Raw genomic sequence first — 15,351 nt, 5'->3', positions numbered from 1 at the left:
GAATGATATTCAATTGATAACTCATCTAGAGTAAACCCTAAGCTGTGTTTATATACACAGTTACATGATATCTACTGATTGATTTATGTTAGGCCGAATAAACTCACTATATAAGATAATATAGTGAACACAATCAAGAATAAAACACCAGTATAAGAGAATAATTCAACTAAACTCTTATTCACAATTCACAGTAGCTTACAAATAATCTCTTAGTGATTTATAATTTATCACTAAGAGCTGCTAGGTTACACGAATGATACTCAATTGATAACTCATCTAGAGTAAACCCTAAGCTGTGTTTATATACACAGTTACATGATATCTACTGATTTGTTAGGTCCAGATATGATTGTAGAAGGGGGGGGTTGAATACAATCAGTACCAAATCGTCGCGGAAGTGAATCTGATTGAATATGATTTGTTAATCAGATTATAATTAATTAATATAACAATGTTTGAAGTCGTTATATAATTAATATGGTTCAGTTTTAATGTCCACTAAAGTTCGTAGAATAAATTCGACAGGGTATATTCTAGATTTAGTGATTAAAACAACCGGGTTATCAAAGCACAGAAAACTGTGGATATAACGAACAAGCAAGTTACTAACAACTTGAAAGCTTTACAAATGCTTTGAATACAAAGTGAATGAACACTTTCAAATGAAGAAACCAAGCCATATTTATAGGCAAGGCTTTGTACATGCAAGACAATCACTAGACAAGACAATTACAAGCTAGCAAAGACAATTACAAGAAGGGTAAGACAATCTAGGCTTGGGCAAGACAATAAGGGGCAAGGGAAGACAATCTCAGATTGTCTACCAAGCTTCAACCAAGTCAGTAAGACAATCAAAAGGGAAGGGAAGACAATTCCTTTGTCAGAAAGACAAACACTACAAACGGCAAGACAATGGAGGATTGTCTTGCACACCTTAAGCATTCGGCAAGACAAGACAAACAGATTGTCTTGCTGGAAGTGTGTCTCTCGGCAAGACAAGACAAACAGATTGTCTTGCAGACTTACACATGCCTTCGGCAAGACAATCTTCAAGGATTGTCTTGCACACCATTGAAATGAATCGGCAAGACAATTAGAGATTGTCTTGCTGATTCAATCAAGGCTAATGCAGACAATGAAGAATTGTCTTGGAAGCATGATGAATCCACTCGGCAAGACAATCCAGAATTGTCTTGCTGAGGTGATTTTTGTGATTAAATAAAGAAATAAAATGGTATATTAAAATAGAAAATTATTCACTTAATTAATTTAATCATATAAATTCATAAATTAAATTAATTCGAGAGTGAATTAATTTAATAAATAAATTACATAATTAATATAATTATTTGAGAAGTGAAATAATAGTCTATTAAAATATTTAATCACACAATCTTCAGTAGAACAACTTCCGGTCTTCTTTAAACTTGAATAATTTCTTCTTGATTTGTCGAACGAGCGAACTACCACTTCTGCTTGACTTCAAATATTTAATTTGGATAACTGATACATAGATGTACTGTCTGGTTCATCTGTATCTAGTTAAATCAAATATTCTTCGTCAAATAAACAATAAGAATTTGGTTAGTTCGTCGAGTCTTCGTCTTGTACGTACATCTTCATTAAATGGAATCTTCTGATGAAATAAAGTATAGAAACTTTATGTCTTCTGAATTCCTGGACGTGCCACAAAAGATTATTTGTGCACTGAGGCTTGAACATATTAATGAACTTCTTTCAGTGGCGTGCAGCAGCATCCTGGAACTTATCTGACATATGATTTCCATAAATCATTTGACGTTCTTCGTACTGATTCCGATGACTTGCTATTTACTGAGCTTTCTTATCTGAGTTGAGTTGTACCTCTTTAAATACAAATAGGCTGAACATATGCCTTTCAATCTCCCCCTATTTGTTTGTTAACATAACATGCAAATTTCCTAGAGGATAACTCAACTAACAGATAAGACAAAGATTTAAACAATAGAATGTAAATAGCAAAAGTTTATGGCTTGCATTAAACATTAAACCATGATCACAAATAGATTACAAAAGGATGTTCCTTGAACATATCTAACAAATATCCTAATCAATCTATTCACTCAGAATGAGTGACTTCTCCTTCTTCAGCATCAGAATAGTGAATAATTGGAGTAGAAGGCTCATTCTGAGTAGGCTCTTCAGCTGCAGTGGATTCTCCACGCTTCTTTCTTTCACGAGCCAGAGCTAGCTGGTGAAGAACTTCCAGATCCACAGGGTCTTCACGGAAGTCAGATGGCTGAGATTTTGTTACACCCTTCATCCTCCGAAAGTATTGAGAAATGTTTCTTCGAGTGCAGTAGGATGAGATTACATCATCAGCATCAGACTTGGCTTTAGATGCGAAGCCCTTGGTCCTTAGTAAGGTGGATGCTAGAGCCAGACGTTTGGCAGGGTACTTTGGCAAAGCCTCTTCATTTAAATAGACAGTGCAGAGGATTTCCAAGTGAACAAACTTGACACAGTAAGGGTTCTTAACAACCTGAGGACTGTTGAAAACAGCACAATCCAACAGTTTGTCACGAAGAAGTTCATTCAAGTTTGAGCAACGCTTGACTTTGTTGCGAAGTACCCAGAGCTCAGATACGGAGAATGATTTGAGAAATTCGACAGATAGTCTGAATGAACCATTTCTCCGTGTGTAGACAATCAGCTCCCATTCTTCTAGCAGTCCCCTAACAGCAGTAGTTACATATTCCAGTTCTAAGGCAAAGGCATGCATAAACACATCCTCATCAGGGTTCACCTCTCGAAGGTCATATATCAGAGATAAGAACTTCTTATCATCGAAAGTTTCCCTTTGAGGTCCATTGAATATTCTCCTAGCAATGTCCCAGCCTTTTCCTTCTTTTCTTTTAATTTCAAGATTCTTCTGCTTGATCGCAGCATCATAGATTTTTTGCTTTTCAATCTTGATTTGTTCCTCTGTGATCAACTTGTCTTCCAGAAGTTTCTGATAATCACGAAGCTTACGCTTCCTGGCTTCATTTTCTGCTTTGAACTTCCTGACATTCTCCTCGTGTTCAGGATCAACAGGTTCTTCCTGAAACAAATAGCTTTCATCAAATTTACCTTCTTCTTCAGCCTGACGATAGGTAGCATCGAATACGTCATCATCATCCATGTCTTTGGGATAATCATCATAATTGTCAGTGTTGAAGACATTTTCAGATTGATGTAGTGGTTCTTTGCCTTTAGACCTTTTATAGCTTTTATCAGCTTCAGAAGTTTCTTTGCCACTTGCTCTTTCTCCACCCTTATCACTCCTGTCAGCATCATCCTTATTACTCCTATCACCAGCATTGCTGTGATCATCTTTGTCCTTATCTTCCTTATCCTTCTCCCCCTTAGTTGAGGGATCCTCTGGAGTGGACTGAGCTGTTGACGGATTAAGCTTTAAGTGATGAATAACTTGAGCCAGAGTTTGCTCCAAGTTTCCAAGCTTTGTCAGACAGAGCTCCTGAGATTGATCAAACTTGTCCATCCTAGAATGAATACCCTTGACATGAGCATCTAATTCCTGTTTGAGAGAAGAATATGAAGGATCAACAACTTTTTCCTGTAGAGTCACCAACTCTTCACTTCTGAATCTGGCATTCTCAGCATTCAACCTTGAAATCTCAGCTTTCATAGCAGCCAATTGTTCCTGTAACAGATCAGTGTTGGTGTGTGCACTCACCTCACGAACACTCAAAGATTTATCACTATCCTCTCGTGCATGTGTTTCGCTCGGTGTTTGCCTGATTTCACTCGTGTTTGTCACACCGTCACCAGTACCTGTATAGACAACCATAGTACCATAAGATGGAACTGTAGGTTGTGAAGGAACAAATTGTCCTTCAGATGCCTGTGAAGGCGGATGTACTTGCAGGTTGCCAAGTATAGCCTGATCCAAAAAGAAAGATTGATCAGAAAGTTTTTCATATGACATTTTTTGAATATCTGTGCTCTCTCTAAGTGAAGAATCAAAAGACAAAGGTTCAACTAGCGTGAGTGCTAGTTGCGTGCTTGACTCTTTACAGGATACCGCGGTCGGAAGGCCAATTTCAATAAATGCATTCTGTGGAGAGAATGAATCTAGAGACTGTATATTTACCATGTCAGTGTCCAAATCCTTTTGGGAGGAAATGGATGCGGCTGCAGTTGTCTCCGGTTCTGCCACCCTTTGCTTCTTATGAGACAGAGCTGCGGGTTCTCTCAGAATTGCACTACCACTCCGTTTCCGGGCTACCTTTCGAACAACTGGTGTTTGAGTAGTGTCGGTTGATGTGTTTGACGAAGAATCAGTTGTTGAAACGAAAACGTCAGCTTGGTTATGAACCTGGGTGTTGACAGGTTCAATGCTGGGAGTCTGGAAATCAAATCCAATATCACAATCAAAATCTGCAATATCAATATTAAAGGTATCAGTGAGATTAGAAAGTACCTGAGCTACCTGTAAATCTGTCCTGAAGTCCTGTAGCTCTGGATTGATAGCAGAATCAGCAGGCAGAGGCTGAGAGGTGGATTGTGGTGGAGGAATGGTATGTGGATGTGTAGGTGAAGGTATTGGTTCAGATTGAGAGGGAAGAATGGAGGCTTGTTGGTCTGGGAAGAAGTTGTATTGTGGAGGAGATTGGTGTTGAGAATTGTATGATGATTGGTGAGGTGATTGTTGTGGAGAATTATAAGGAGGGTTGTAGGGAGAGTAATGTGAGGATTGGCTGGATGATTGATAATCTTGTAGAAGTTGAAGTGGTTGGAAGTTGTGAGGAGGAGATTGTTCCTGAGGTTGGTTATCTTGAAGTTCAGGTTGATCCGGTTGATATTGTTGTTGTTGTAGTGGCTGAGGAACTTGGACAGGTTGAAGGGGAACATTAAACTGTTCCAACATGTAAGGAGTCACAACAAGAGGCACATTCTCATGCTTCTTTTGATTAGCAAGTCTTGATTGAATCTTGGTGCAAGTTCTTAGAATGGGCACCACTGCAGAATCAACGTACATTGCTCTATCAGCATCATTCATCTTGTCACTTAAGAATAGCATTAAGAACCTTGGAAAGTGACACTCCACTTTGTCATTTTCATGAATGGATCTCTGAGAGACAGAACCCATTTTTCTGATAATCTCCTTTAGTAATATCTTCCCGAAGTTAATTCGACGATTGTAAGCCACGGAGAATCCAAAGATTTGTAGCATGGAAGATATATTGTGAAAATTCTGCCTCGTAGTTGGAGCAAATACCTTTGCCAAAGTATCGAAGAAGACATCCCATTCAGCCTTCAATTTGCTTTTAGACATTCTAGGGAGAAAAATCTGTCCCTGGTAGTGGATGTCTTGGAAGAATTGAGTTAACTCAGCACTGGTTGGTTCCACTTGAAAGTTATTCCTTGGAAACCCTAGAATTCTGTTCACATCATCAACAGTTATAACAATCCTTCGTCTATTTGGTAGATCACCAATCAACTTATAATTCTCGAGAGTTGTAGAGTTGACGGCATTAGAGTAGAAGTCGAAGAGTGGTTGCACTTGAATAGGAACATCAGCGGTTAGTGCAGTACTGACAAGACTTTGTTGAGTCAGAAAGCGAATCCATTTCTTGAAACGATCAGAACAATCCTCGTAGTTTAGGTTAGCACAATAATTGGTCTCAGCAATCTCAAATTCTCCGGCCATTTTTAGTAATTAAAAATTGAATTAAGCGAGAAATTTTCAAATAAAAGATTAATTTTCAATTATCTCGCAAAGTTCAATTAATAATTAAACTTGATTAATTAATTATTAATTCGAAATATTAGAATAATCTCGAATTAAAAGTTAATTAATTAAAATGGAGCTTAGTCAAATAATCCAACTCAGCCAAACACTCCCTTAAGTTCAAACACCACAAACTCACAAAATCAGCCAAACAGTCCCTAATTGAGAAAATCCCCAAATTAACCAAGAACCCTAACTCCAAATCCTTTCAAATCAGTTCGAAGGTCACACGAATAACACAGATTAATCGAACTCTAGTCAATCCACAGTACAAACTCAGTCGAAGAGCTTTAAAAATCGACTAAACTTCGGCGAAAATCTGACTAAAATCCGGCAGAGTTTCGTTTAAACAAGGACGAAATCGAGTAACCAGCAAGCGTGAAAGCTTGTAAAAACCAAACCCAGCAAGTTTTTGATGATAAAACTTGAAAAACAATGAACGGAAATCGTGTATAGGAGAGGGCAGATGGAGAAGATGAAGTAGGATCAGCAAGACAATCGAATTGTCTTGCACGATTGTCTTGTAGATATATATATACACGTACGCAGTAAGACAACGGGAGAGTAGTCTCGATAAGACAATTCAAAATTGTCTTGCCGAGACCAAGTATAACAGACAAAAGGCTGTGTCAGTAAGACAATCTGATTGTCTTACTGATACGACAACTGACTTAAGACAGACTCGGTAAGACAATGGATTGTCTTGCCGAGTTGTTTGAAAATCGGTGAAAAACCGGTTCAGCAAGACAATCTAATTGTCTTGCCGAGCCTAATTGTAGACAAAACCATTGTCTTGCCGAAAATCAAATAAAAATAATAGGATTTTTGATTATATTAAAAGATAAAACATTTTGCAATTAAACTAAAAAAACTATAATAAAAACAATAGTATATAATACACGAATATTTTGTAAATTTCAACTTTAGTTAAATATAACTATTTACGACTTTAACTTTAATTCAATAAAATGAATTAACTTAAAATCAAATATTTATACTTAATTAATTTTGAAAAATACAAAATAATTACAAATAATTATCTAAATGCCTAGAGAATATTACAGGGGAGTGTATGAGCATTTAGAAAATCATTTACTAATTTACAGGCATGCATAATTAATTAGAATAATATCAGATAATATACAGAAATCATATAAAATCTAATAAAATAGATATAATTATACAGAAAATTCACAAAAATATACAAAAACATATAATGCATATGAAAAATATATACAAGAGAACTATGTCATATTTAACATCCCTAACTCACAAACCAGCTTAGAGAAAGTGGATTCATCCAGTGGTTTCGTGAAGATGTCAGCAATTTGCTCAGTCGTGGGTACAAAATGTAACACCACTGTACCATTTATGACATGTTCTCGAATGAATGATACCTGATATCAATGTGCTTGGTTCTTGAATGTTGAACCGGATTGTTGGAAATGGCTATGGCACTTGTATTATCACAAAATATAGGAATTTTGTTTACTACAACACCCATAATCATTCAGTTGGTTCTTGATCCACAAGATCTGAGCACAGCAGCTACCAGCAGCTATATACTCAGCTTCAGCAGTAGAGGTAGACACAGAGTGCTGCTTCTTGCTATACCAGGAAACCAACCGACGTCCTAGAAATTGACAGCTTCCAGACGTACTCTTCCTATCAATCCTGCATCCTGCATAATCAGAATCTGTATAGCCGGTTAAGTCAAAACCAGTATTCTTAGGGTACCAAATACCTAAACCAGGTGTACCCTTAAGATATCTAAAGATTCTTTTGACGGCTATAAGATGTGATTCTTTAGGATCAGCTTGGAACCTAGCACACAAACATGTTGCAAACATGATATCTGGTCTACTTGCAGTAAGATAAAGTAGAGAGCCAATCATACCACGATAGCTGTGATATCAACTTTCTTACCAGATTTATCCTGGTCAAGCTTTGTGGCAGTGGCCATGGGTGTCTTTGCCGGTGAAGAGTCTTCTAGATTGAACTTCCGAAGAAGATCTCTGACATACTTGGATTGGCAAATGAATATTCCATCTTCCTTTGGCTTACTTGAAGACCAAGAAAGTAGGACAGCTCACCCATCATACTCATCTCATAGTTACTCTGCATCAACTTAGCAAATCTCTTGCACAAGTTATCGTTAGTAGAACCAAATATAATATCATCAACATATATTTGTACAAATATCATATCTTTATCATGCAATTTGTAAAGAGAGTTTTGTCTATGACAACCTCTAGTAAAGTTGTTTTCTATTAAAAACTCAGAGAGAGTGTCATACCATGTCCTTGGTGACTGCTTGAGTCCATAGACAGCTTTGAATAGGAAGTATACAAAATCAGCAAACTCTGGATTTTCAAAGCCAGGGGGCTGTTCCAGATATACTTCTTCTTCTAGCTTTCCATTCAGAAATGCACTTTTCACATCCATTTGATATACCTTGAAGTTGGAGTGTGCAGCAAATGCAAGAAATATTCTGATGGCTTCAAGACGAGCAACTGGAGCATAGGTTTCATCGTAATCAATTCCTTCTTCCTGAGAATAACCTTTGCAACCAGTCTGGCTTTGTTTCTTACACAATGCCATCACCATCTAACTTGTTACGGAAGACCCATCTAGCTCCAATGGTAGATTTTCCTTTTGGTCTTGGAACCAGGGCCCAGACTCTTGTCTCTCAAATTGATTGAGTTCTTCTTGCATGGCAAGAACCCAATCAGGATCAGCAAGTGCTTCTTCTATTTCTTTGGTTCTAGTTGAGATGAACCCAGAGAATAGACATTCATTTGTCGTAGCACTTCTAGTCCTTACACCAACATCAGGATCACCAATAATCAAATCAAAGGGATGATCTCTGCTCCAAATCCTTTCCCTTGGAAGTTGTGTCCTTGATGATTCAGCAGTATTATCATTAAGCTGAAATGTGTGACTAGTTGATCCATCAGCTCCCCCTGAGTTGTTGCCAGGTTGACTTGATGATCCACCACTGGCATCAGTGGAATCTCCAGCATTATTGCTATTTCCTCCACCATTGCCTGGATCATCATCATTGTTGTCATCTCCTGTTGCAACCTCAGGTGGAACATCATCATCTGAATCAGAATCTGGATAGTTGTCAAACTTCAGAGATTCAGATGAATCAGCAGATTGTATACTTGGAAGTTTAGTGTCATCAAATGTAACATTGACACTAACTTTCACTGACAGAGTATCAATTATAAAAACTCTATAAGCATTATTTGTATAACCAACAAAAATTGCTTCAGAAGCCTTTGGTTCAAACTTGTTCAAGTTCTCTTCACCATCCTTGAGAACAAAACACTTGGCTCCAAAGACATGAAGATGTTTAACATATGGTTTCTTGTCTTTATACAAATGAAATGGAGTTTTCATATGATCCTTGTTGATCAAAGTCCTATTCTGGGTATAACAGCAGTGGCCACAGCTTCAGCCCAAAAGTACAGTGGAAGCTTTGATTCAGCAATCATAGTCCTTGCAGCTTCAATCAGTGTACGATTCTTTCTTTCGACGACTCCATTCTGCTGAGGAGTCCTTGGTGCTGAATACTGCCTTCTAATTCCCTTTTCAGAGTAAAAGTTGATTAGAGTTTGATTCTTAAACTCAGTTCCATTGTCTGATCTTACAGCTTTTACAGGAACACCTTTTTCCAACTCAACCAACTTGATATGATCAATTACTGTCAGGGGAGTTTCATCCTTGAAGAGAGGAAGTAAACCCAAGTAAATTTCGAGAAGTCATCCACAATGACTAAGGCATATCTTCCTCCATCAATAGATGCAACATTCACGGGGCCAAACAAATCCATATGCAACAAATGAAGTGGATCTGTAATGGTATTGATGGTTTTGCCTTTGTGAGATGCTCTCTTCGCTTTTCCTTTCTGACAAGCTTCACAAAGATCATCAGTTGAGAATTCCAGGGAAGGCAACCCTCTCACTAGATCTCTCTTGACTAGAGAGTTCATGGTTTTGAAGTTGAGGTGTGAGAGCTTCTTATGCCATAACCAACTATCTTCAGCAGAGAAACGCTTTGGCGTATCAACAGTGAACTTCGTTTCCTGGTCCTGAAGACAATCAGCTACGAATATATGGCCTTTCTTATGCCACATAGTGAAGGACGCTTATCCTTGATATGTTTGATGATACATATCTCCTTTTTCAAAATGAACATAATAACCTTTGTCCAGAATTGACTGACACTCAGGAGATTATGTCGAAGTCACTTGGACTTCACAATTTTAATTTGGATAAACGATACATAGAATGTGCCTGGTCTGGTTCATCTGTATCTAGTTAAATCAAATATTCTTCGTCAAATAAACAATAAGAATTGGTTAGTTCGTAGAGTCTTCGTCTTGTACGTACATCTTCATTAATGGAAATCTCTGATGAATAAAGTATGAGAAACTTATGTCTTCTGAATTCCGGACGTGCCACAAAAGATTATTTGTGCACTGAGGCTTGAACATATTAATGAATTCTTTCAGTGGCGTGCAGCAGCCATCCTGGAACTTATCTGACATATGATTTCCATAAATCATTTGACGTTCTTCGTACTGATTCCGATGACTTGCTATTTACTGAGCTTTCTTATCTGAGTTGAGTTGTACCTCTTTAAATACACAATAGGCTGAACATATGCCTTTCACATCTCCCCCTATTGTGTTTGTTAACATAACATGCAAAATTTCTAGGAGGATAACTCAACTAACAGATAAGACAAAGATTTAACACTAGAATGTAAATGCAAAAGTTATGGCTTGCATTAAAACATTAACCATGATCACAAATAGATTACAAAAGGATTTCCTTGAACATATCTAACAAATATCCTAATCAATCTATTCACTCAGAATGAGTGATCTTTCTTCCGCATCAGAATAGTGAATAATTTGGAGTAGAAGCTCATTCTGAGTAGGCTCTTAGCTGCAGGGATTCTCCACGCTTCTTTCTTTCACGAGCCCAGAGCTAGCTGGTGAAGAAGAACTTCCAGATCCACGGGGTCTTCACGGAAGTCCGATGGCTGAGATTTTGTTACACCTTCATCCTCCGAAAGTATTGAGAAATGTTTCTTCGAGTGCAGTAGGATGAGATTACATCATCAGCATCAGACTTGGGCTTTAGATGCGAAGCCCTTGGTCCTAGTAAGGTGGATGCTAGAGCCAGCCGTTGGCAGGGGTACTTTGGCAAAGCCTCTTCATTTAAATAGACAGTGCAGAGGGATTCCAAGTGAACAAACTTGACACGTAAGGGTTCTTAACAACTGAGGACTGTTGAAACAGCAACAATCCAACAGTTTGTCACGAAGAAGTTCATTCAAGTTTGAGCAACGCTTGACTTTGTTGCGAAGTACCCAGAGCTCAGATACGGAGAATGATTTGAGAAATTCGACGACTAGTCTGAATGAACCATTTCTCCGTGTGTAGACATCAGCTCCCATTCTCTAGCAGTCCCCTAACAGCAGTAGTTACATATTCCAGTTCTAAGGCACAAGGCATGCATAAACAATCCTCAGCAGGTGGTTCACCTCTCGAAGGTCATATATCAGAGATAAGAACTTCTTATCATCGAAAGTTCCTTTGAGGTCAATTGAATATTCTCCTAGCAAGGTCCAGCCTTTTCCTTCTTTTCTTTTAATTTCAAAGATTCTTCTGCTTGATCGCAGCATCATAGATTTTTGCTTTTCAATCTTGATTTGTCCTCTGTGATAACTTGTCTTCCAGAAGTTTCTGATAATCACGAAGCTTACGCTTCCTGGCTTCATTTTCTGCTTTGACTTCCTGGACATCTCCCGGTTCAGGATCAACAGGTTCTTCCTGAAACAAATAGCTTTCATCAAATTACCTTCTTCTTCAGCCTGACGATAGGTAGCATCGAATACGTCATCATCATCCATGTCTTTGGGATAATCATCATAATTGTCAGTTGAAGACATTTCAGATTGTAGTGGTTCTTTGCCTTTAGACCTTTTATAGCTTTTATCCGCTTCAGAAGTTTCTTTGCCACTTGCTCTTTCTCCACCCTTATCATCCTGTCAGCATCATCCTTATTTACTCCTATCACCAGCATTGCTGTGATCATCTTTGTCCATTATCTTCCTTATCCTTCTCCCCCTTAGTTGAGGGATCCTCTGGAGTGGACTGAGCTGTTGACGGATTAAGCTTTAAGTGATGAATAACTTGAGCCAGGTTTGCTCCAAGTTTCCAAGCTTTTGTTCAGAAGAGTCCTGAGATTGATCAACTTGTCCCCTAGAATGAAAACCCTTGACATGAGCATCTAGTTCCTGTTTGAGAGAAGAATATGAAGGATCAACAACTTTTCCTGTAGAGTCACCAACTCTTCACTTCTGAATCTGGCATTCTCAGCATTCAACCTTGAAATCTCAGCTTCATAGCAGCCAATTGTTCCTGTAACAGATCAGTGTTGGGTTGTGCACTCACCTCACGAACACTCAAGTTTATCACTATCCTCTCGTGCATGTGTTTCGCTCGGTGTTTGCCTGATTTCACTGCGTGTTTGTTCACACCGTCACCAGTACCTGTATAGACAACCATAGTACCATAAGATGGGAACTGTAGGTTGTGAAGGAACAAATTGTCCTTCAGATGCTGTGAAGGCGGATGTACTTGAGTTGCCAAGTATAGCTGATCCAAAAAGAAAGATTGGATCAGAAAGTTTTTCAGATGACATTTTTTGAATATCTGTGCTCTCTCTAAGTGAAGAATCAAAAGACAAAGGTTCAACTAGCGTGAGTGCTAGTTGCGTGCTTGACTCTTACAGGATAACCGCGGTCGGAAGGCCAATTTCAATAAATGCATTCTGTGGAGAGAATGAATCTAGAGACTGTATATTTACCATGTCAGTGTCCAATCCTTTTGGGAGGAAATGGATGCGGCTGCAGTTGTCTCCGGTTCTGCCACCCTTTGCTTCTTATGAGACAGAGCTGCGGGTTCTCTCAGAATTGCACCACCACTCCGTTTCCGGGCTACCGTTCGAACACTGGTGTTTTGAGTAGTGTCGGTTGATGTGTTTGACGAAGAATCAGTGTTGAAACGAAAACGTCACGCTTGGTTATGAACCTGGTGTTTGACAGGTTCAATGCTGGGAGTCTGGAAATACAATCCAATATCACCAATCAAAATCTGCAATATCAATTAAAGGTATCAGTGAGATTAGAAAGTACCTGAGCTACCTGTAATCTGTCCTGAAGTCCTGTAGCTGCTGGATTGATAGCAGAATCAGCAGGCAGAGGCTGAAGAGGTGAGAGGGGATTGTGGTGGAGGAATGGTATGTGGATGTGTAGGTGAAGGTATTGGTTCAGATTGAGAGGGAGAATGAGGCTTGTTGGTCTGGGGAAGAGTTGTATTGTGGGGAGATTGGTGTTGAGAATGGTATGATGATTGGTGAGGTGATTGTTGTGGAGAATTATAAGGAGGGTTTGTAGGGAGAGTTGTGAGGATTGGCTGGATGATTGATAATCTTGTAGAAGTTGAAGTGGTTGGAAGTTGTGAGGAGGAGATTGTTCCTGAGGTTTGGTTATCTTGAAGTTCAGGTTGATCCGGTTGATATTGTTGTTGTTGTAGTGGCGGAGGAACTTGGACAGGTTGAAGGGGAACATTAAACTGTTCCAACATGTAAGGAGTCACAACAAGAGGCACATTCTCATGCTTCTTTGATTAGCAAGTCGTGATTGAATCTTGGTGCAAGTTCTTAGAATGGGCACCACTGCAGAATCAACGTACATTGCTCTATCACGCATCATCATCTTGTCACTTAAGAATAGCATTAAGAACCTTGGAAAGTACACTCCACTTTGTCATTTTCAGAATGGATCTCTGAGAGGACAGAACCCATTTTTTCTGATAATCTCCTTTAGTAATATCTTCCCGAAGTTAATTCGACGATTGTAAGCCACGGAGAATCCAAAGATTGTGTAGCATGGAAGATATATTGTGAAAAATTCTGCTCGTCAGTTGGAGCAAATACCTTTGCCAAGTATCGAAGAAGACATCCATTCAGCTTCAATTTGCTTTTGACATTCTAGGGAGAAAAATCTGTCCCTGGTAGTGGTGTCTTGGAAGAATTGAGTTAACTCAGCACTGGTTGGTTCCACTTGAAAGTTATTCCTTGGAAACGCCTAGAATTCTGTTCACATCATCCAACAGTTATAACAATCCTTCGTCTATTTGGTAGATCACCAATCAACTTATAATTCTCGAGAGTTGTAGAGTTGACGGCATATTAGAGTAGAGTCGAAGAGTGGTTGCACTTGAATAGGAACATCAGTCGGTTAGTGCAGTACTGACAAGACTTTTGTTGAGTCAGAAAGCGAATCCATTTCTTGAAACGATCAGAACAATCCTCGTAGTTTAGGTTAGCACAATAATTGGTCTCAGCAATCTCAAATTCTCCGGCCATTTTAGTAATTAAAAATTGAATTAAGCGAGAAATTTTCAAATAAAAGATTAATTTTCAATTATCGTCGCAAGTTCAATTAATAATTAAACTTGATTAATTAATTATTAATTCGAAATATAGAATAATCTCGAATTAAAAGTTAATTAATTCAAAATGGAGCTTAGTCCAAATAATCCAACTCAGCCAAACATCCCTTAAGTTCAAACACCACAACTCACAAATCAGCCAAACAGTCCCTAATTGAGAAAATCCCCAAATTAACCAAGAACCCTAATCCAAATCCTTTCAAATCAAGTTCGAAGGTCACACGATAACACAGTTATCGAACTCTAGTCAATCCAAGTACAAACACTCAGTCGAAGAGCTTTAAAGATCGACTAAACTTCGGCGAAAATCTGACTAAAATCCGGCAGAGTTTCGTTTAAACAAGGACGAAACGAGTACCAGCAAGCGTGAAATGCTGTAAAAACCAAACCCCAGCAAGTTTTTGATGATAAAACTTGAAAAACAATGAACGGAAATCGTGTATAGGAGAGGGCAGATGGAGAAATGAGTAGGATCAGCAAGACAATCAATTGTCTTGCACGATTGTCTTGTAGATATATATTACACGTACCAAGACAGTAAGACAACGGGAGAGTAGTCTCGATAGACAATTCAAAATTGTCTTGCCGGACCAAGTAAGTATAACAGACAAAAGGACTGTGTCAGTAAGACAATCTGATTGTCTTACTGATACGACAACTACTTCAGACAGACTCGGTAAGACAATGGATTGGTCTTGCCGAGTTGTTTAAAATCGGTGAAAAACCGGTTCAGCAAGACAATCTAATTGTCTTGCCGAGGCCTATGTGTAGACAAAACCATTGTCTCTTGCCGAAAAATCAAATAAAAATAATATTTTTGATTATATTAAAAGATAAAACATTTGGCAATTAAACTAAAAAAACTATAATAAAAACATAGTATATAATACACGAATATTTTGTAAATTTCAATTTAGTTAATATAACTATTTACGACTTTAACTTTAATTCAATAAAATGAATTAACTTAAAATCAATATTTATACTTAATTAATTTTGAAAAAATACAAAATAATTACAAATATTATCTAAATGC

The sequence above is a fragment of the Daucus carota genome, chromosome 4 (assembly GCF_001625215.2).
Source record: "Daucus carota subsp. sativus chromosome 4, DH1 v3.0, whole genome shotgun sequence".
Taxonomy (NCBI): Eukaryota; Viridiplantae; Streptophyta; class Magnoliopsida; order Apiales; family Apiaceae; genus Daucus; species Daucus carota.
This window is presented reverse-complemented; position numbering follows the sequence as displayed.